We start from the raw sequence: 25,002 nt of genomic DNA on the forward strand, positions 1-25,002 counted from the left end.
TTAACCCGAGGGTGCTGCTTCCAGCCAAGGGCGGCCACGGCTGTGGCACCAGCCGAGGGCGTTGTACTCAGCAGAAACCCCAGGTCTAAGCTGCGGTAGCGGGACACTGCCGACGTGGCAACAGCTTCCAGCAGAGTCCCCTGGTCCCAGCGAGTCTGTGCGGCACCAGCCGAGGGCTTAGCAGGCAGCAGAGTTCGAAGGACTCATGTGGGGTCACAGCCGAGGCGGCAGCGGCAGCTTCCCACCGAGTCCCCTGGTCCCCGTCCAGGCCGCTGCGCACCGCGGGCTCCAGTCCCCTGTCGCGTCCTCGCAAGCCTACCAGGATTGAGTCGGTGTCCCTGGTTATATGGTCCTACAAGGTGTCTTTCAGTTTCCCCTTCCTGACTATTTGCCTTTATTTTCGTTGTAAATCCAGTTTGGTCCTGGGAGATGGTCTGTGTAGCTCCATTCACTCCGCCACCATTTTTCAGATCTAACACTTTCAATGACACTGACATGAACACAGTGAATTTTCACAAACTGTTGGTGGGAGAGTCAACTGGCACTATCCTTTTAGAAAGTATTTGGACAATACCCATCAAAGGGTTTCAGAGGAAGAAAAAACTGCTACTGGGATTTCTGGGTGGCAGCCTGCAGTCCCCTGCACTCATGAACTCATGTCCTTTGTTCCAGTGGGTCTGTTATTAAAATATTTATTTTAATAAATAAAATAGTTGTTAAAATATTATTGGCAATGCTCCCTATGGTGTACTTTACATCCTGTGACTCAGCAATAGGTTTTTTTTTTTTTTTTTATAGCTTTTTTTGGTGAGAGTATGACTGATGTTACCCACTTTGTTTTCCTCATTGTCCCCCACCACCCAGTTTCCACCCCACCCCAGGCCTTCACCACCCAACTAAAAACCTGGGCAGAGGACCTGAATAGATATTTCTCCAAACAGGACATACAAATGGCTAAGAGCCATATAAAAACTTGCTCAACGTCACTAATCATCAGAGAGATACAGACTAAAATGACTATGAGGTATCACCTCACACCTGCCAGAATGACTGCCATCAACAAATCATCAAACAAGTGCTGGTGAGGGTGTGGAAAAAAGGGGACTCTAGTGCACTGCTGGTGGGAATGCAGACTGGTGCAGCCACCATGGAAAACACTATGATGTTACCTCAAAAAATTAAAACTGGAACTCCAGTTGACATAGTCATTGCACTTCTAGGAACACATCCTAAAAATTCTGAAACAACAACCGGAAAGAATATATGCACCCTATGTTCAGAGCAGCACTATTTACAATCACTAAGATCTGGAAACAGCCCAAGTGCCCATCAGTAGATGAGTGGATAAAAAAGCTGTGGTACATTTACACAATGGAACACTATGAAGCTATACCAAAAAAAAAAAAAATCTGTTACCCTTTGAAACAGCATGGTGGAACCTGGAGATTATTATACTAAGTGAAATAAGCCAATCAGAGAAAGACAAGTATCACATGATCTCACTTATATGTGGAATCTAATGAACAAAATATACTGATGAATGAAATCGAACCAGAGACATGGAAACATGGAACAGACTGAGGAATTTCAGAGGAAGGGGGTAGGGGGGACAGGCAAGAAAAGATTAAACGAAGAACTTATAAGTATATATGCATAGCTCATGGACACAGACAACAGAGCTGAATCCATTGATCGACCATCCAAAGGCCATTTTATATCAGAGGGAGAGTTTCAAAGAGGGTTGGAAAGCATTTCTGCAGAGCATGCTCTGGGTCTCAAAGACATCTCGTTTTAAAATAAAAAGTCTGGCTAGCCAGTGTGGTTCAGTGGATTGAGCATCGTCCCATGGACTGAGAGGTCCAGGTTCAATTTCCCGTCAGGGTACGTGCCTGGGTTGCGGGTTTGATCTGATCAATGTTGATGTCTCTCTCTCATCAATGTTTCTATCTCTCTCTTCCTTTCACTTTCTCTTTCTCTAAAATCAATGAAAACATATTTAAAACTAAATAAATAAACAAAAAATAAAATGTCTATCACTAAATCTCTTGGCAATAATATGAGATACATAGATTAATTATAGTATATATTCAACTAAGTACATTAATTAAATGGATATACACAATATTACTTATGCTTAATTTTGTTTTATTTTATGTTTTTATTTTATGCTTTCTAATTGAACGAATCTGAATAATGGATAGGTGAGTATAACTAAAAAAGAACACCAATTCAGCAAAGCTTAGTGGGGATATATTGATACAAAATGGCATAATGGGTGACTTTGTGTGCACGCAAAAAGCTTAGGAATCCTCGCCCGGCCGGTGTGGCTTAGGCTTGAGCATTGACCCATGCGCCAAGAAGTCGCTGGTTCGGTTTCTGGTCAGGGCACATGCTCAGGTTGTGAGCCCGATCCCCAGTTGGGGGGCATGTAGGAGGCAGCCAATTGATGTTCTCTCTCATCGATGTTTCTATCTCTCTTTCCCGCTCCCTTTCTCTCTCTCTAAAATCAATAAAGAAAATAAAAAAGAAAAAAAAGCTTAGGGATCATCTCAGGCTTGGGTGGTCATGGCTTTCCTGGACGACTGCTCACCTGCAGTCTCATGTTAACACCACAGGGTCTTCTCCAGTTCTTCCAAACTCTGCCTTTTCTCTCTGGCTCTCATCTAAGCTGTGGCATCCAGGGTGCCCCACAGACGCACTGATTCGTGAATATTTTCATCTGACTCTGAGCTTCCTCTTATAATTGGGGGATAATCTGCAAATATTATTATTATTTCTGATAAATAGGGTTTGTTTCATCTGATCTCTTTTACATACTATTCTTCAAATTTCATAAAGACATAAACACAAAGGTTCCAATAAACCATAGTTCCTCTTGGCCTCTGTAGAGGGGTCAGCACCCTCTGTGGTTCCTGCCATCACTCTGATACTGTCTGCTAACCTGCGGTTTTTCAAAAAACTAAGAAACAGAAATTAAACGTATGACTGTTGGAGCTCAGGATAACTTCAAACAAGGTGTAGCATTAAATGTTAAAATCAGTTACTGCCATAAAATGATGATAAGTTTAATATAGCATGTTGAAGACAATTCATACTGACTCTCGCTCCTTTGTTTAAACTTGGTCAGACCCTTGATCCAAATGATCCATTTTATTTTATTCTTTTAATTATCATTTTTTAAATATGTTTTTTAATTGATATTTTTAGAGGGAAGGAGGAAGAGAGAGATAGATGCATCCATGTGAGAGAGATACATCAATTGGCTGCCTCCTGCACGCCCCCTGCTGGGGACTGAGTCTGCAACCCAGGCATGTGCCCTGAAGGGGAATCAAACCTGGACCTCTCAGTCCATGGGACGATGCTCAACCTACCGAGCCACAATGGCCTGGCTAAATGACCCATTTTAAAGGCACATTTTGTTGACTTTGTAGAAGAAAAAGAAATATGGATCTAGTTGCTTAAAACTATTTCTTGACATTCAACTGATAAACACCCGTAGTAAAACGAATGTAACTGTGCAGAATATGTTCTACAATATTTAGTATGAGAGGTTCGTTGTTTAGTCATAAAAGTAAAGTTTGAAAATATGTGTTTTTTAAGCAGTGGAAGCACCTAAAAAAATTAGCTTTCTTTTTATATTGTCTTACAAAGATATTCAAGCCATTAAAAAGAAAAACAACCTGCACACTATTCAATCATAAGCTTAGCACCATCACACACATGTGCAAGTCAGAAGTATCAGGAACCATTCTCACAATTACCTTCTTTCTGTTGAATTTTTTGATTTGTTGGAACATTTTTTTAAGGGTGATTTTGATGTGAGAATGGAAAATAATTTAAATGATAATGTGTTCTGCAAAAGTACCTCTTTACTTCAGAGACTGCATCTATGAAAAAATTCCTCATCCAAACAGTTATACTCTCAACATTTGTTAATGCCCTCATACCCCCACCCACTGGGAAATTTTCAAGATTAACATTGCTGGCAGTCAGATATCAGCAGGTTTTTGGGTGATACCTTGATCAAGTTTGCTACACTTTTTAATTGTTTTTGCAGCTTTGAATTTATAATTTTATAACTGGAAAGAATGTTATATATCTAGAAAAATCCTTTCAGATCAGGATTAAAGAAACTGGCACAGATTTGCATTGACTTTATCAAGGTTGCTTGGGAACTCAAGGGTAGGTATGATGTTAAGAATTCCAGCTATGTGGTCTCCGTGTTCCAGTTCTAAGACATAGTAACATGGCCACTTTGTGAACTAAATTTTGCGGCCATATTCATATATATATATATATATATATATATATATATACATATACATAGTTTATTATTTGGTAAATCAATATTTTGATCCGTTGTATATTCCTAGTCGGACCTGAAATGTAAGGTGTGCTTTTTTATTCAGGTGATTTGGCTTTAGTGATTACTTCTCCAGGTAGGTATTGTTTTGAGAGTTGTGGGAATACCTACAAAGTCTTTCAAGGGACTGATGGGAGAAGAAAATGGAATTTTATTTGAAAATTTAATGGGATAAAGATGATAAGAGAGAAGAGAGGTTTACAATGTAAGCAAGAGGTGGTGAAATCCCGCATTACCATAATACCTCAAGACAAGTGCAAACTCCCATACCACATTTGGCTAAATTTTATCTTTATTGACTATAACACTTTGACTGTGCACATATATCCCCAATACTATAAAACAGGAGATTAAGGAAACATATTTCTCCTCCCAGAAATGTCTTTAGTATCAGCTTCGAGAGCTTCATCTCAAAATGTCCAATCTTCCTCCACTTGGTACAAAAATACGATTCATACCCCATTACACAACTGTATTATACTATAAATGGATTTGTTTTCTGTGGCTTTTCTGAGCTCTGAGAAGATCTGAGAAGTCTTTTTTGTGGAGTCTAAAATGTGTTTTCTGTAAAGGAAGGCAAATAAAACATTTTAATCTTTTGGCAGAAAAACAGAAACATTTTTATTATACATTATGAGATGAATATCTTAAAGAAGAAAAACACATTTACAGATACCTATCTGTCAATAATGCCACAAGGAAAAATGCAGGAAAAATGAAGGAGAGACCTTGACTTATACTAACTGTGCTGATACTGAATAACTTTCAGAAGTGCCCGGTTCCATCAGCGGGTTCCAGTCTGGCCTCTACTTCTTCTGTGAAAGAATTGGCGGCAGGTGGCCCAAAGGACCGATGTGAAATGCCTTGAGAATAAATGTGATTCTAAAGGAAAAACATATTCTGTCCTTGGGCAAAACATCAAAAATAACCATTTTCAATGATTTAAAACAGGGAGGCAGAGTCAGGAGGGTGATCATTGTATACAGAATAAAGCTGAGGCAAACAGAGACATATACGCAGCCCTCCCCATATTTCACGGTAACGATGCATATGCACGGCTTTCGCGGGCTGCCCTGTACTTAGATTTGGGCAAACGCATCACGCTGTCAGTGTGGTATCATTTCCCTTTGTAACTCGTTTTCAGTTGTTAGCTTCATTCCACAATTATGAGAGATTGTTCCACATGGGAAGTTATTTCGAGAGCTCACCCAAAACTATAGTTTTTATTACAGGACTGGAGTGCTTTTATTTTTTATATAATTAAATCACCCAATAACTTGTTAATATTACAATTGCTAATATTTAACATAGAGTCCGTAAAGTTATTTCATTGAAAAAAATACAAATTATAATACATTTCATAATAATCTCATTGTACAGAATACATTTTATTAACCAAGTTTTGAGCAACTATTTAGAAGCACACACAAAAAAGTGTAGTACAAATTACATTTATGAATGATATAAGTGTACAATAATCATAGATACTTTAGCACTGCCAATTTTATTTTATTTTATTTTATTTTGAAGGGTAAAAAATACACAAATGTTTATTTCTGAAGACTGAAATTATTATCTGCAAATTTGAACAGTTAGATTATACAAGAAATTGATTGAAAATTCCTTTTTTATGTCTTCCAAGAGTTGTATTCCATTATACATGCTTAGTTCTTTCCTCAGACCTCCTCCAATTTTATTTTAATAAAGGAAATGATGTGAAAATTGAAATCTAGACAACACTTTTATATATTCAAGCTACATCTCATTTTGTTGGTGAGATTAAACCCTAATAATATTCTTTTTTTAGGAGCTTTTGGAGAATAGATACTATATTTTTCCACAATAATCTATTCCAGAAAGTAAGAGAATGCTAATGATTTATAGCTTTCAGTACCTAGTAAATTTCTTTGTACAAACTGCGTATTAAAAAATGACTCTTGATTATATCTGAATTTCTAAACTAAATTCAGACAATGATGTTTTATTAACCCCATACCTCTATTCATTTATTTTTGTTCATGATTTATTGAGCATTCACATGGTTTAAGGAATTCAGTTTGGCCTCAGAGTCATATGTATGAATAAGACATAAGTTTTATGTTCAGTCCTCTTAGATGAGTAGAGGAAAGAACACAGTACCCTTTGTCTAGTACTGATAGGGGCAAATGTGGATATTCCTGCCACCCTGAAGGTTCAAGAGAGTCTTTTGGGAGGAATTGGGGAAAATGATCATAGGAGCCATAAAATCTCCTGGATTTATGAAGAGGGAACTAAATTAAATAACAAGGAGAATAAAATAAGTACAGTAATACTAATGAAGAGACTATAAAGTAATGAAAGGGAGACTGAGAATCTTAATCTAATTCTGGAGATCAGGGTAGATTTTACAAGAGAACTGCACTTCAGCTGAGGGATAAGAGTAGAATATTTTCTGTGGAGTAGGGAAGAAATTATTCCATTCCTAGGAAATAATTAGCAAAGGCACAGAGAAACCCAACTGAATAGCAGGCTGTTAAAAGGGCTTCTCTCCAATGAGACTGAAGGCCATGTTGCCCCTGAAACTGAGCGGGATGGAAAGCCAACCCCAGGGAGTTGCAGACAGCTCCTGCCGTTTTGGTCTATTCCAGCCCAGGGCAGCTCCAGCTCAGTTGCAGACAGCTCCTGTGGATTTGGTCTGCTCCAGCCCAGTGCACCTCCAGCTCAGGTGCAGACAGCTCCTGCAGTTTGGTCTGCTCCAGCCCAGTGCTGGAAACAGCCCACATGTCCATCAGTAGACGAATGGATAAAAAAAGCTGTGGTACATGTACACAATGGAGTACTATGCAGCTGTAAAGAAAAAAGATCTCTTATCCTTTGAAATGATATGTAGGGACCTGGAGAGTATTATGCTCAGCGAAGTAAGCCAAGCAGAGAAAGACAAATATCACATGATCTCACTTATATGTGGATTCTAATGAACAAAACAAACTGACGATCAAAGTAGATCCAGAGCCTGGCCCATGTGGCTCAGTGTTTGAGCATTGACCCATGCACCAAGAGGTTGTCAGTTAGAATCCCAGTCAAGACACATGCCCAGTGGGGGGCATGCAGGAAATGGCCAATTGATGTTCTCTCTCATCAATGTTTCTATCTCTCTTTCCCTTCCTCTCTCTCTTTCTCTAAAATCAAAAAAGAAGAAAAAATAGACCCAGCGACATGGAAACATGGAACAGACTGTCAAATTTCAGAGGGAAGGGGGTGATGGAAAAAGATTAACCAAGAACTTACATGCACATGTGCATTACCCATGGACACAGACAACAGTGAGGTGAAAGTGAGGACAGGGGTGGGGGCAACGGAGGCGGTCAATACGGGGGAGAGGGAGACATCTATAATACTTTCAACAATAAAGATAAATTAAAAAATTAATACATAAAAATTTTAAAAAGGAAAAAAATGCAAAAAAAAAACAAACAAACCACCAAAGAAATGGCATTTACTTGCCCATAGAGACTTTCCTAAGCAATGCTCACCAATTTGTTTCTCCTCTCTTCCCACATGACCTGTGCTAGTTACAGACAATGTTGCTTTATCCCTGTTGTACTCTGTTCAATCTGTGACATGATCTAATTGTTTGGTGTGTGTACTTGTTTGTTTTTTGTTGTCCCTATGTACAATATGGAGTTCCTCTTGTAGGTGTGGTCTTTTCAGTCTCAGTCACTGTTGCATAACTGAGGTATTATAAGCTCACAGTGGATGAATGAATGAGTCAACCAGTTGGCTTCAATGTTCTCAAATCATTTCCACTCCCTAACCAAAGAATTGAGGGCCAGAGTGTCTTCTCTACACCACCATACCCCAAGGAAATAACAATAGATGAATTGATCAATGTTCCCAATTTCTCATAATACTCTAAACAAGTCATTTTGCAAAGCAAAACAGTAACTTGTTACAGACATCTGTGAAGCCCATACATTGGGCCCCACCTTAGCAGCTCTGCAGTAAAGCAGTTTCAGCCTTTGAAACCAAGGTGGATGTGACCTTGTCCCCAGGTCTGCCTCTGATGAGTTCTTTTATTTTTTTTTTGAAGGTTAATGCACTTTCACAGACCAATAGCTCTGCGGTCTCATCTGATGTCATCCAAGAAGCCCAGCACTCATTTTCCCTTCCCACCTATCCTGCCCCGTTTGGTTCAGATTGGCAGCATCTCTGCTGGTATGATCATATCTCAGTTCCTGACTTCTGTTGAGATTGCTAACTAAGTGTACAGTCTCTTTTTAAAAAAATAATTTATTTCTTTATTGGTTTTAAAGAGAGAGGAAGGGAGAGGGAGAGAGAGATAGAAACATCAATTGGCCACCTCCTGCACACCCCCAACTGGGGATCGGGCCCACAACCTGGGCATGTGCCCTGACCAGGAATTGAACCGGCAACCTCTCGGTGCATGAGTCGATGCTCAACCACTGAGCCACACCGGCTGGGCACTGTATAATCTCTTTATGAAATTATTTTTCAATGATTTTTTTTTTAGCCTCAACCATAACATTTTCTTCACAAGTTTTTTTTTTTTTTTTTTTCTACTTAGATAGGCTAAAATTTTCTAAATTTTCCTGGTTTGGTTCTTGTTTGCTTAACACATTTTTCTTCAGTGCATCTCTCTCTGTATTTTGCTATAAGCAATCAGGAGGGTCAAAGCTACTCCTTCAATACTCTGTTTAGAAATCTCCTCAGCTAAATATTCAGCTGGTTTGCTCATAAGTTCTACCTTCCACAAAATACTAGAACATGGTTCAGCCATGTCCTTCACCACTTTCCAACAAGAATTGCCTTCCCTCCAGTTTTCCATTATTTTTACATCTGCTACATCACCAGAATTACTTCTAATGCCTATAATTCTATCATATACTCAAAATTCTTCCGATGTCTCCTCAATACTCAGTTCCAAAGCAATTTCCACACGTTCAGGCATTTGTAACAGCACCACCCCACTTCTCTGCACCAAAATCTGTCTTAATCAGCTGGTTGCCATAATAAAATACCACAGACAGGTTACTCACACAAAGTTCTAGGGAGAGGGCTCTTCCCGGACTGCAAAGAATCACCTTCTCACTGTCTCCTCACATGGCAGAGACAAAGAAAGCAAACCTTTCAATGTCTCTTTGGAAAGGCCACTAATTCAATCACTCAGGGCCCTGTCCTCATGACTTTATCTCGCTCCAATTACTTTCGAAAGGCCGCATCTGCAAATACGATCATATTGGGACATGGGGCTTAAACATAAGAATTTGGATGGATACAACCATTCAGACCATAGAACTTCTCAAGCTCAATGTCACCATGCCTATTTTCCTTTTTAAGTATTTTTTATTATACTTTGAATTAGACTATAAGCATCTTAAAACAGAAGAACAATTCTCACCTCTTATAGGCATAAGCTCAAATTCCACTTTTGCCATTGACTGGTGTGAAGTCCGGTGGGTTGCCTATGTTTTTATAAGTGTTCTATTTTCTCTTCTAGAAAATTAAAATGTTCTTAGTTCCATCACAGTCTTGTTTAAATAATTAAAAAATAATATATCTCATCTGCACAGAGTGAATGATAAATTATATCTATATTTAGAATTATTAATAATGACACGACTCATAGTTGTACTATCTCCCCTTTCAGAATAAAAATCATTTGAGATCAGAGACTTTATATTTATCTACAAATATTTTAGTCACCCCAGCTAGCACTTAACAGTCGGACTCAGGAAATGCTTGTGTATATTAAAGACGGGGGTAATTATGGAAGACTGTGAGACAGAGAGGGACTTCTTTGCTGACATGGGTGTGTATAGGCAGGACCCTAGGCCATGGGAAGGGTCCAAGGCATGAGGGAGACTGGCTGAAGTCAGGCTGTCTTTGTGGACAAAAGCAGATCCAAGTAGTGGAATTAAAGGATAGCATCAATAGAACTAAATCAATCTTCACAATCAAGGAGTGGAAGTGGAGCTGAAGTCCATGTGTGTGTGACTGATGGGTTATCAAGGCAAGAGGAGAGTGAGAAAGAAAATAGATCTGTGCCATTTATCTCCCAGTTTCCTCTCCAGATCACCCTTCTTCTCCCTGATCTTTCCACAGAGGAAGATATGTGCAGATGATATCTAAGTATTCCTGTGGGTTCAAACATTAGGAACCCACAAGTAGATCAGAGAAGGAAGGCAAGTGAGGTCAGGGTATTTATTGCTCCTGCATTCACCCACTGAGTTTATTTTGGGCTAACTGTGTCCAATATTATGGTTTCTGTTAAGGCAGCTTCATCTATCCAACTATCTTTCCACGTCCCAATTATTGTTTTCTCTTTGCTCTGTCTTGCCTTGAGTTACTGCACTATTTTGTGTGTGTGTGTGTGTGTGTGTGGTTTAGAGACATACTTTGTCTTGAAAGATATATCCGTATCTTTGTAACTTGATCCTTTGTAATTGAATCAGCTCTAATAAGTCTAATTTGAGAGAAGAACTATTTCTGGCTGGGAATATGATAGAGATGAGATGATGAGGTTCTAGGAGACAGAATCTGAGGGCTGAGGCTCCCTCCTGTTGGGGAGGCCAGTGAGCCAGTGACCTGTCGACTCTCAGCCCGCCAGTGGGGGGGGATTGAAACACAATGAACTACATGCAGACAGGGCTTGGAGTGAGGGGGAGCATTGCAAGTGAGCCAATGCTCCTGATCTCTGGGTGCAGCCCACTTTATTTTCTTAGCAGTTCCCCAGGTTAAGCGGTGTTTTAGGTAATCATGTCCTTGTGTTAGCGTCTCTGCTGACCTTTCAGCTAAGACGAACATTCTTACTGTTCTAGATGCTCCTGGTTGTTTTCAGCTAAGATTCTTTTTTTTTTTATCCTCACCCGAGGACATTTTTCCACCTTTTGTTCAGACAAAGTGGGAGGGAGAGAGAGGAAGAGAGAGAGAAACATCAACGTGAAAGAGACACATCGAGTGGCTGCCTCCCTCACGACCCAACCAGGGCTGGGGACAAACTGCAACCGAGGTACATGCCCTTAATGGGAACCGAACCCGAGCCTCTCTGGACCGCAGGCCAATGCTCTAACCGCTGAACTAAACTGGCCAGGGCTCAGCTGAGATTCTTAACAAACACATTTACTCCCTTGGGTGGTGTTCCAACCCATTCACATTCACTCCTTTGTGTACTTCGCCCTCAGCTATCCAGGCCTCAAGAATGCATACTTCACCCAACCCGTGTGGCTCAGTGGTTGAGCATTGACCCATGCACCAAGAGGTCACCAGTTTGATTCCTGGTTCAAGCACATGCCCAGGTTGTGGGCCCGATCCCCAGTGGGGGGCATGCAGGAGGCGGCCAACTGATGTTCTCTCTCATCGATGTTTCTATCTCTCTTTCCCTCCTCCTTCCTTTCTCTCTAAAATCAATAAAGAAAAAAAAATAAAGTAATGTGAACTTCAAGGTTACATTTTGTTTATCCACCAAACCCCCAACCCTACAGTGACCAGGCAGCCTACAAGCAAAGGGTTAATGGTCATACCAATGATCATGAGTTCACAAAGAAATGCCACTTAGATCACAGAGAGGACTCACTTGCATGTATTCCCAAGAAGAACTGAAGCCTGAAGACTCTTTAAAATCCTGTCAACATGCCGTGGGCTGATCTGGAAATTTAACGGACATTGCCTGACTTAAATTTCACAAACATCTCAAGGAAGGGTTTTATTCTTCTTATTGTACAGACCGTGAGGATAGAGATCAGGTCTTAACCTCCGCTGCCTCCTATGAACCTGTTACACAGTGAAGCATGGCAAATGCTCAGTGAGCACTAGTGGGGCTGAAATAGATGTCAATGGACATGTCCTTCTTTCCATAAACTCATTTGTCCAGTATGCTGGCTCATACCATTATCATCGCTGAAGAAGTAATCACTTATGAAATTTAGTAATTTATGAATGGGTCTAGATTTGATAATGAGGAGGGATGCATTTAAGAGGATTTCTTATACTGAGTAAACATACACATTTTCTAAGTTTTGGTTTACTAATTTGCCAAATAGAAACAAAAATTACACTTGCCACAACAGTATAGAAGCATAGGTGTGAACCCACAATAAAATCAAAGAATGGAAAATTCTAGGAAGTAGGTAAATTACCAGTGGCCCTCAGATATGATGAATTTTAGCTCTACTGAGATGGGGGTTCTACCAAAAGCAGAATGTAAGTGTAACCCTGATGGGACTGTCTGTGCTTGTGGTTTGAGAGGCCCACAGACCTTCGGCATGTCTATTCAAAGGGCTTCAGGGGGAAGTCAGTGCTAGAACTGAAGCTCTCCCAGAGGACCAAGCCATGTGCTGCTTGTCTTTGCTAGACGGCCAGGACAGATTCGGGGACTGGAGGGCTGGGGATGGGGAGAAGCACACTGACTTTCTGGTCAGACAAACTCTAGGTAATGTTTCTAAAGCTAGACAACCTGTGGGAAGGCACCTACCAGTCTGATAATCAGAAGCAAATAATGTGAAGCTAAGAGTCCCTTCCTCATCGAGTGGATCCAATATGCAGAGACAAAGCCTGTAAGTTCCACATGGTCTATCACAGCACGGATACTGTGGGGGCCTCTCTGTACTCCCCCAGAAGCTCATTTCTCTAGCGTGATCCCAGAAACCCTTTCAAGCTTGATTCACCGGAGGAGTGAGAATCAGGGCACCACCTCCTTTCTTCTCTTACTCTACAGGAGCTGGTTAAAAAGGACAGAAGTTTTTAAATCCCGTTTCTTTAGATCTGACGGTGCAGTGGAGGCATAGTACAGTCTCAGCTTCTGTAAGAACATTCCCCATCACAGTGATAAATCCTTAGGAGACCAGTGCTTCAAACAGTAAAAACTCCGCTTTGATTTGAAATGTAAGAGTGGACAATGAGAGAGAGAGCAGTGGAGATACATCCTTACTCTGGAATATTCAGAGTCCAAACGAGAACAAAGGGGCAGGAAAATGAAATCAAAGCTAAGTTAGCAACATGCCGTTTAAGCAATGGGAAGATATAATTTCTGAGGCCCAACCTCAGGAGTTGAGATACTCCTCCCAGACACTCCTAGGGAACAACTCTCCACACTGTCCATCGTCAGGGACCATCCATTCATACCTTTGCCAACAAGGTGACATTTAATAAAAATGAGAATGATGTTGGTCACAGGAAATGGTGCAATTTCTTATTGATGTTGCTTGCCAGTGCTTGATAAAAAATTTGCATAGCACAACTGTTTCTATAAAAAAATGTTGCTATTATTTAGTGTCTTTTAAAAAATAAACTACTGAAAGGGCCAGACTAGCCGTAGGTCACCTCGACCTTTAATGAGGGAAATGCCTTTCCATAAAATACATCCCTCACACTTCATTTTCTTCTATTTTTTAGTAGGAAGACTTTATTTTCATTTTTAGTTTTCAAAGGAAGTGCAGTTTCTAATATTTTTTTACATTTTCAAATTATAAAAAGCACATTGACCTGGGTCACTCGGGATGAACTTGGGAGACCTCAGTCTGCCTGCACTTATGTTTATGTTGTGAGTGACTGGAAGGCTTGGGAATCTCCCAAGAAAGCAACCCGAGCTATGCACATAGAAACAGCCACCGGCACAGAGAAAACTGAAACTGAAGCCGGGAATCCCCACTGATAACAGACCCCTTGTAAGAACGGCCTGATTTCAGGGAGAAATTATCCAGATAAAGGAGAATTTGGAACGATACTCTAGATTCAGAAACAGAACATGCAATCGCATGGCCTTGGGTGGCTCTGGGGGAGAATGGCGGGATTTTGCCCCTTCATCCCCCCAACCACCCCCACTCCCATCACATGACCACCGGCCTATGTAAGTGCACTGGGGACAATGCACCTGGGCACATCTGAGAGACCAAAAGTAAAACACCTCTTTCCTTTGGTGTGCCGTGCTGAGGTCTCAGCCCCCTATAAGGGAACACTATCAACAGATAGGTAAGAATGCATCTTTTCTTTTAAATGAGAAAGTCACTTCCAGAGGACTAGGAGAGCCAGGTCTTTTGTCCGAATGAGCAAAGAGCAGGAGACCAGCAAAGAACAGCAGCTGAAGCTGAGCCCCACATGGAGTGCCCGGGGGCACTGAGTGTAAGCAGCCTGGAAACCTGGGGGTAGGGCCCCACCCACCCCTGTGGGAACAAAGTTACACCTGAAAGGTAAGGAGAAACCTACCTAGCTGATGATTGTTCTCTATCAGAAACAGGTGAACCTTTTCTAGGACGGGCCTGATACAGTGTTTTCAGCTTTGCAGGTGAGACAGCTCATCACAATGACTCAAGTCCATCATTTCAGTGCAAAAACAGCCATAGACAATCCATAAGCAACCAAGCATGTCTATGTTTCAATGCTACCTAATTAACTCTGAAATTTGATTGCCATATCACTTTTGTGTTGTGAAAAACTATTCTTCTTTTTACTTTTTTATTTTTTAGTATGTGCCCCTGTGGGAACCAAACCCAGGACTACTCTCTGGTCCATAGGCCAAAGCTCCAACTGCTGAGCCAAACCAGCCAGGGCTTCTTTTGACTTTTTTCCAACCATTAAAAACGATTCTAAGCTGCAGGGGCCCTACAAAAACGCGATGGGCTGGATTCGATCCACCAGCTGTGTTTGCTGAAGATTGTATTATCCACAGTCTCCTCTCATTAAAAATATTGGTAGTGAATCCCCCAGGAACAACCACACTGATGGCAGGGGCCTGTCACGTTGTGTTTCCTACTTTAGTTGGGCTGCTACGGTTCCTACTCGGACCTGTCGCCGTGCTCCCTCAGGAGACCGTCACCCTTCATGAAGACGGGGAAAGGGCTATTTTATTTACATTATGTATTGTGTCTGGCACATTGCATACCTTTTCAGTATCCTTGCAGCAAAAAATAAAGAAATAAATGTGGGTTTTCTCTTTTAGAAAGATGTTCTTCCTCTTAGGTTTTAAGAATGCCTTCCCACCAAGCCACGGCCCATCTGGAAAGGTCTCTCAGACTACAGTTCCTTCTGCAGTCATCATCTGCATGGTATAATCGTGTGAGGAAACCAGGGTGCTGTGCCCGGCTACTGTTGCAAATGCTCTGCCCAGAGTCATTGTGGACCTTTCAGACTCTCCTGTGTATGTTTGCCTCCACAGAGCCTGTCCACTCTGTCTCTTGGCTTTGCTGATACAATTTCTCTTGCCTGCAATGCACCCTCGTGTTTTATCTGCCTGCATGTATTTCCATCAAGTTATCAGTAATACCCACATACTTATAAGCTCTGTTCACAGACTTCTCACTAAACACTTGATTTAAGTATCTGACACAAATTTGTCACAAGAAGATGCTAAAGGAATATTTGTTGAATAAAGTATTGAACGAATTTATGAAGGACTCTTTCTTACACCTATTTGTATCCCTAACATGTAACATGGCATCCTCACTAAAATAAATACTAAGAATTGTTTAAGTTAATATTTGATTTGAAAACAAATCCAATAATATATTATAAATTCTTCAAAGACATACATTTTGCCTCATTTTTTCAGAATGATATAGCCTCCCCAATAAGCCTTGCTTGAAATAAAAAAAAAAAAATACAATAATTAATGAAGAAGTGAGTGAATTAAATAGTATAGCTAAACCCCTCTCGGGTCAATAAGCAAATTTTTTGGAAAATTTCTCTCCTATTCTTCAACAATTGCAAAATATTTTCAGTTTCCTCTTCCTTCCTTCTCACACTGAAGCCGCTGTATGACATCGCCAGCTACGGAAAGAAAAAGGAAGTCGCTGCCGAAGTGTGTTGCCCTCACTTTCACTTATTTTCTATGATTTGCCCCATTCTGCATGCAGAGGATGCGTCAAGCCTCTCACCCACCTGTGTCCAATCTGTAATTGCCGCGTGATCCCAAGGCTCCACGCACAATGCAACCTCAAGGGCTCCCAGTCCGGGTGGCTCCCAGCCGCGGTGACACGCACTGTGGAGGTTCCCTTCAAACCAAAGCTGTGACGCAGACTCTGCTTCTAAGGGAATACAAACATCGTGTCCAGAGAGAAAAATATCTTTACGAAAATAAACCTGAAGCAGTACCAGATTTTTAAATTTTGTACTTGAAAGTTTCTGTGGCCAGACACAAAGAAGACAAAATTGTAGAAATTAAATATCAACCATTAAAATGTCATCAGCCATCTCTCTTTATTACGCAGTGACCATTTCTTCAGGACTGCTTTGCACAGGATTCTTCCAGAAAGCCCCAAATCACCAACATCTCATATTTCTATTATCATCTTCATCAAGATCCTCAAGAAAGATAGATCTCAAAACTGGTTAATGAGCATGTGAAGACCTAATTAAAATATGTCTTCAGGCATAATCAGCTAATATTTTTAAATGGTAGTTTAATGTATAAATAGATGTCTAGAGCTGCTTCCTCACAGCCTACATGATTATACCGTGCCAATTTTTGTTTGTTTTGAGGCTTAATATCTATTCAGCTCTAGATATAGATTGCATGAGATTACAAATCTGTGAATTATAGCTCTGCCATACTCAGTAATGTGTTACCCAAGGAACTGGGTTGCATGTATTAACAGATAAAGGGTCTCCTGATAATTTACAAATGAAGAAAGCGATGCTTATCAGATTTTTCTATGTAAGCATTATATATACTCAATTAAGCAATTAAAATATTCACACTCGCAACTTCCTTCTACATATATATATATGTGTGTATATATATATATATACACATTAAAAGGCTTTTGTTTGCAATTAAGAGAATGCTCAATTAGCCGAATTTTTTATCCTTAAGATGCTTATTGTTTAATTAACAAGAAATTTAAAGTTTAATGGTCTCGTTGATTCAGCTCACAGATGTCACACTTGGGGTTGCTGGAATTTTTTTGGACATTTCTTCCTGGTCACAAGTCATGTAATACAGAAGAGATAGGGCCAAATGTTTTTCTTCACACAGATGTATGGTGTTTTAATCTGGGAAAGAAGGCAAATACCCAGTAGACTTCTCCTTAGGCTTCTCCATGGACCAGTCACTGGTAAAGGAGAATTGAGTAACTATTACTAACTTTAGCCAATTACAACTCATCCTTTGAAGGTTGGGTAGAAAATTAGGGTAATGGTAACAATGAAGAAGATGGAAACCTTTTATTCCTTAGTTCCTTAGGCAATTAAAAGTGAAACCACTGGCCTTGGCCGGTTTGGTTCAGAGGTTAGAGCCTCGGCCTGCGGTCCAGAGAGACCCGGGTTCGGTTCCGCTAAGGACGCGTACCTCGGTTGCGGTTTGTCCCCAGCCCTGGTTGGTCATGCAAGTGGCAACGACTCGATGTGTCTCTTTCACATTGATGTTTCTCTCTCTCTCTCTCTCTTTCCCAAAAAAAAAAAAAGTGAAACAATAGCATAGCCCCTGGTTGGTGCCCTGGATGGTGTTGCTCAGTGGTTGGGGCATCGTGCTGTGCACCGAAGGTTCACAGTTTGAGGTGTGATTCTCGGTCAGAGCACGTACCCCGTTACACATTTGAACCCCAATCAGGGCAAGTGTGGGAGGCAGCCCATGGATATTTCTCTCACATCAATGCCCCCCCCATCATCTATCTATCACCTATCTATCTATCTATCTATCTATCTATCTATCTATCTATCTATATCTATCTATCATCTCTAGAATCAATGAAAAGAGCATATCTTAGGTTAGGGATTTTAAAAAAAGAAATGCTTATCAAACACAATGATTAAATGAACTGTCATTTATACACACAGTTAAGTATTACAAAATTATTGAAAATATGTAGAGATTAAAACCTTTTGTTCTAAAAGGATGTCCATAACTTTGAGAAAAGCAAGTTGTAAAAGAGAAATGAAAACAACAACAGCTGTTCTAGACGTGTTTAATTGTATTTGTATGTGCTTGGAGAAAGATGGAAAAGCATACAATCTGACTTAACATGAATTACTTCATCGATTGCTTCACAGAAGAAAGGAATGAGGGTCAATGATTAAGTTTGTCTCCATGTGCTTTTGCAATGATATATAATTTACAATGGCTTTATGCTCATTTTTACAAATGAAATAGAACTTTTTAAAGAAAGGAGTGATAAATAGAACAAACAACATATTAAAAGTAATTATAAAATGCTAACCAACATAAGGATTGATTGCTGAGCATGAGTATAAGGGTAGACAGGATATAGCACGCAAAGAATCACCATAATGAATGTGAGTATAATCTTATTACTTCTCTAAGTATTCTAGAAGGCAAGTGCAATTATTATTCCATTTTGATACATAATAAAATTGTGCTTCAGAGAAATAAAGATACCTTCTATGGTCACACAAAGGAAAATCTGGAATTCAATTCTGGTCTGAATAACATCATGTCCCTCAAATAGGACACTTAGGGATTAAAATAAAGATCATGTTGAGCCTGAGTGACAGGTAGGGTTTACAGTAGGTTGTGATAGAAAGCAGAAAGGTAGAGATTGGTAACACATTGGTATAGGTGATGAGTTTGTAATAGTCAAGTTAGATAATTTGAGGAAGTATTTGAGAAAATGTGCATAAAATATTACAAAAGTATAACTTTAAGGTAACTATTAAAAAAAAGACACTAGATTTTTCATGGTTGTTTTATTTTAACTGAGTGTGAATTAGTTTTGTTTGCTGAGAAATGTTTTAATTCATAAATGCATTGAAAATTATTACTCACAAGCTGTAATTTTTAACATTTTCTACTTAAATAATATATTCTATGTATGTAATTTAGAAAATATAAAATGGCAAAATAAAAGAAGAGAAAAGTCATCACTGTCTACCTTACACAATGTTTTGGTGAACATGTTTCCAGACCTGTCCCTCCACCCAAGGGATACGCCGTGTATCCTGAATACATGATGTCCGAGCTCACCTACATTTTCTTAATTTTGAGATAATTTTCCTATGCCATTTAATATCTTTATGCAACAGCATACTCTTAGTATACTATATTCTAGAAAAGTGATATATGTGGATTTATTTAATTATCATTCTATGCTTAATTTATCTTTCAATTTTTCATTTTTAAGAAAACAAAGCACCCTGGCCGGTGTGGCTCAGTGTATTGAATGTTGTCCCAGGTACTGAGAGGTCCTGGTAAATTCTTGGTCAGGGCACATGCCCTGGTTGTGGGCTCAATTCCCAGTAGGGGGCGTGCAGGAGGCGGCTGATGGATGTTTCTCACATGAATGTTTTTCTCTCTCTCTCCCTTCCTCCTTCTCTCTCTAAAAAAGCAATTTGAAAAAAGAAACAAACAGAAAAGCAGATGTTATAAACTAAAAATAAAGAATAAAAAGAAAAATAAATTATTAAAAGGTAGAATAAAGTGCTAAAATAAAGGAGAGGGAATCAGTGGGGGGAAAAGGAGAAACATCTGTAACAAAAATAAATTAATTAATTAAAAAAAATAAAGTGCTAAAATATTTTTTAAATAAGCAAAATTTCCCCTTGGGAAATTAAAATTTAAAATAAATGAAAAACTAGTAAATGACAATGATCAAAATTACTTATTTATCTTGTCAACAAAATGTCACCGCAACTAGTTTGATTTGACCAAATTTCTTTCAGCCGAAGTATTGCAGTTATAACATGCTAACATGTACCAACCCCTTCAGAATGAACATATTAGGGCAGATCTGAAGAGACTTTATCAGGCCATATGCTGTTTTTCAACACCTTCTACTGTTAAATAATGTTAGCACAGATGAAATAACAGTAGCCAAAGAAATAATAACAATAAAATGCTAAAGATGTTTGAAAGTGAGCTAACATCCCCCTTGACAAATAACTAATTAAAAATAATATTTATATTATACAGATGGAAAGAACAAGGCTGTTAGAGTCTAGCAGTTCATCCAAGAACACAGAACATGCACATAGTAACACACATAGGATTTTGATCAGAGATGTATCCACATCAAAGCTTTGGCACTTGACACAATTGCTCTACTATAAAAAACATATTTCAAACATCAAGGCTGGAGGGTGTTCTTTCTGCGGTGCCCATTCGGAAGCAAAATATTCAAACTAGATCTGATACCTCGTGGACATGACAGCAAGGCAGCTTTTATTCTAGTTTGTTCCTCAGGAATATCCAGGCATCTCAGAAAATGTGTCCCACTGTTGCACAAAATGGTTAAAGATTCACGTTGTATAAAAAAGCTCTACTAGTCGGTGCCCCACTTCCCAGTTGCTGTGCCTGCTGTCTCAGCAGAATCCACAGATCTCCCCTTCTGGCCACTCTACCCCACACCTGGAGTAAACATCAGCCAGCACATACCTTGCGGTGCAAAACCTCGGACCCCTTTCCCCAAGCGGGACAATTCTGGTTTGACTTATATCTGAGATCTCCCCATATTCAACTGCATCTGCTTAACCATAGAAAAACTAATGCACTTTTTACATTTAAAAGGCGTATGATCTAATGAAAGAAACAAACATGTCAGCGTGTCTGGTGTCTTACAGAAGAAACCAGGAGTGACTATAGAGAGGAATTGTTGGGAGGATCAAATGCCGTCAGAGAGGTTTTATAAGGGAGGGAATACTTGATTTATTTTTTTGTTGGGGATGGCATGACGTATATGTTTATCAAAGAAGAGAAGAAAGGAAGGAAGGAAGGACATTTAAGACAGATAGCAGGTAAAGGGGAGAGTGATGATACAGTCGATTTAATGAAGACAGCCAGAGCTTAGAACATAAGAAAAAGGGCCAGGCCCAGCCGGTGAGTGTGTCTCAATGGATTGAGCGTCATCCCATGGACACAGAGGTCCCGCTTCAATTCCTGGTCAGGGCACATGCCTGGGTTGCAGGCTTGATCTCCAGTAGGGAATGTGCAAGAGGCAGCTGATCAATGTTTCTCTTTCACATCAATGTTTCTATCACTCTCTCCCTTTCCTTCTTCTCTCTCTAAAAAATAAATAAAAGCATTTAAAGGGGGGGGTGGCCAGGAGGAAGTCTCCAGATAAAGGCACTAAGTGTTGTCTTAGAGCTAAAAATTCACACTATATCAATAGCCAGCCACTAAAGGTCTTTCCCAATGGACTTCCCAGGTGCTGTCTCCTGCACTATAGACAGTGAGTTGGAAGGTGAAGCAGGGTTGTTGAAATAGGGAGGGAGGGCGCTTCATCTGTCACCTTCTCCAGAAAGAAAGGACATCAGGGAAGCAGAATTGATAAGATGTGGTCCCCATTTGTAGTTGAGGTTAGGTAGCCAGGAGTAAAGGATCACTGAGAAAAAGAAAGAACACAGGTTCTCTGTGAGGGTGACTTTTAGAAGCTTAATCAACTGGCCTCATGTCCACATACTCTTTGAAAGCTTCTCTCCTGGAAGAAAGGTGTTACTTACATTCTAGGCAACATTGTATTTATAAACTTATATATACTTCCTGATGATCCAGTGAAGAGAAAAGTCATCACTGTCTACCTTACACAATGTTTTGGTGAACACGTTTTCAGAACTGTCCCTCCACCCAAGGGATACGGCGTATCCTAAATACACGATGTCTGAGCTCACCTACTTTTTCTTAATTTTGAGATAATTTTCCCATGCCATTTAATATCTTTATACAACAGCATACTCTTAGTATACTATATTCTAGAAAAGTGGGTAGGACATACCCATCCACTTTAGCAGATGTGCCATGAATTTGATCACAGAATGCAAATGTCTACCTTTGTGTGTTTTCTCATGTTTTAGTAAGTTGGCAGTTTTGAAGCAGATTTTTCTACCCAACCTTAACTAAATCTACAAATATAAAAGTAGGATATTCCTTAAGTTTGTATGATTCCCTCTAAACACCATAGATTAATGCTTTTTTGGCTTACGGAATATGAAAGTATAGAGATGAAAAAGCTATTTAATGTATTTGAAGTATACCAATGAGGAAAGTTGAAAATCTGAGAGTTCACTCAACCTCAAATTCTGTTTTTAATATTTTTAGGGAACTTTTCTGTTGCATGTTGGGAGAGGAGGAACAAGGGACATAAGTACCCATCCATCATCCCAGGAAAATGTCAAAGATGTATGCAAACCTAAGCATGAACAGTTAATTTTAACAAGCAATTATTAAGCTTTTCTTAGTACCTATTACTCATTCATATATTCAGCCTACCTTTTATGGTAATAAAGGGAAGGGAAGACGTGTTTTTAAGTACCTAGTAAATGTCAGATATAATCACGGGCAGGTTTCCATGAGACACTTTACCTAATGTGAGTGGCACAAGCAGACAGAGGTCCACAGACAGAGGTCCACAGAGGGGAAGAGCTGCACAGGGGTGGACTCAGCATCCCAGAAGGAACTGCAGAAGTACTCCTCTCCAGGGCTGAGGCTCACTTCTGTTTGTTTTAATCTGCTCGGTCATAGTATGTTTCAATCTACTTGGAACGTCCTCTTTCAAAATAAAGGAGCTCTCCTGCTGCTGAAATACCACACAGAAAACAGACCCTTCGCTGAAACTTACATTGTTTAGGAGTAAGTACAAATGATAAACTGAAACTTAACTTTTGACTTATTTAAAGACTGCAAATACCAATTTTATTTTTGCTTTCTGTGTTCTTTGAAAACAACCTAAAATTGATATTCCATTAGTTTAACAGATGAGGTTTTGTATCCTCTTGACGCTTCCTGTTCTGAAATGGCCGGTCTCTTCCCTTGTGGCTGCTGGATTTCCATGTGATTTCCACTCAGTTCTGTGTTGGTCATTATTATCCTAAGAGAAGTCCCATAGCTGGTGCAGTGACAGTTGTGTGTGGTCTTGGATGTGTCTCCACGACTAAGTGTATCAAATATCTACCTGCAGTGAATTTCACTTCAAAGGATCACTCCAAGGGGTCCCTCTTAATGACCGCAAAGTGTGAAGACAGCTTATTTGTCTCTGTTGCCTTTTCTCTCTAATTAGGTTATTAAAAGGATAGAATTGTACCAGCCATTTTTGTATTCATTGTAATAAAGCAGACCTCAATCAAATTCATTTTAAAATAGTTGATTAGGGAAAAACAATTCCTAATGCATGAATTCAAGACACATTTGAATAGGGGCAAAAAGCTTGCCTCATAAAGATAATCCAATTGTTACTTCTCACCTTTTTTATTTAATAATACTTATAGATACCGTCCTGAGTTATTTATGGATATTAGCTCATGGACACTCCTCACAGCATCGTTGCGATAGCACTCCGAAATGATTACCCATTTTACACTCACAGACACTGAGCCACAGGGTATCCAGCGACTTGCCTGATACCACAGAGTTTGGAAAGGAGGGAGCACAGATTTGAAAGTAGGCATTCCACGTTGCTGCTCCATGTGCTGTGCCCTGTGCCCATCAACAAATCTAAGTGGCTCATCCACCCACCTTTATCTCCACCTCCTTCGACTGGCAGTGCTGAGAGGCATCGACATTGGCAAGAGAGCCTGTGAAGACTTGCTTGTGCGTAGTGGGCCTGCAGTGAACAGCGTGCAGTCTAGATGAAAGTTCGCCTGAAGACCTGGCGACACCAGACCCGCAGGTGACAGGGATGGCAGAGCAGTTACAGGAGGAACGCTGAGGAAGAAGGCACCAGTTTTAGTGTCCATGGGGCCAAACAGTAAAAACTATTTCCAGCATGGCCTGGACTGCTCATCTGCTAGGGAATAAACTTGGATTCTTTCTGCTGCGAGTCAAAACATCTATAACAGAGCATGGGTATGAGGGAGCCCTAAAACGAAATCAGGAGTCATTAGGGAAGTCAGAAATACACGTATTGGCAGCCAAATGAGGTCTGAACTTTTAGACTTTCCTGGAACAGGTCCCGTCACAACCATCCTTGGTTCCTTGCCAACACATACCCCAGAATAAGTTTGGAACTTGCCATCACTCTGTGTTAAGTAGACAATAGGAAAAGTTTACCTGTTCCAAATTGTAGTTTTTGACTTTATAAGCCTTGCCATTTTTTTTTCCAGTGCACAGTTGCTACCTGAATCTGCCTCTCTCGGATTGCAATTCTTTTACTAAAACAGATGCTTTTTATTCTTTATTACAACCTAGTTTGTTGTGGTGCTTTTATTTGTTTGTTTGTTTTTGATTCTACTAAAGAATGAGGCAGTGTGCCTTATCCACCATTCCAGGACATAGCAGCCAAGTTACATGAAGGGCTTGGATATTGCAAGTGACCGCACCAGGGAGATTTATATTTCATGTCCATTTTCCAGATACGTTCACTGAGCTTTAGAGAGAGGATGTTCTGGCTCACAGGCGCATGGACTCTAAGACAACAGTCAACCTCGAATTTTGTTTTTCTTTATTGATTTTAGACAGAGAGGAAGGAAGAGAGAGATGGAAACATCGATCAGAGAGAACATCGATTGGCTGTCTTCTGCATGCCCCCCACTGGGTATCAGGCCCACAACCTGGGCATGTGCCTTGACTGGGAATCAAACTGGCAACCTCTTGGTGCCTGGGTCGATGCTCAACCACTGAGCCACACCGACTGGGCTCAAGCTCTAATTTTAATGTAGAGCTTCTTTTTTAGAAATATCTTCTTATGTGCTATTTTGGAAAAACACAGCCGACCCTGAGAACACCATCTGTAAGGGGAGAATGGTTTTCCACAAAAGTCCAGTGA

The sequence above is a fragment of the Molossus molossus genome, unplaced genomic scaffold (genome assembly GCF_014108415.1).
Source record: "Molossus molossus isolate mMolMol1 unplaced genomic scaffold, mMolMol1.p scaffold_m16_p_11, whole genome shotgun sequence".
Lineage (NCBI taxonomy): Eukaryota > Metazoa > Chordata > Mammalia > Chiroptera > Molossidae > Molossus > Molossus molossus.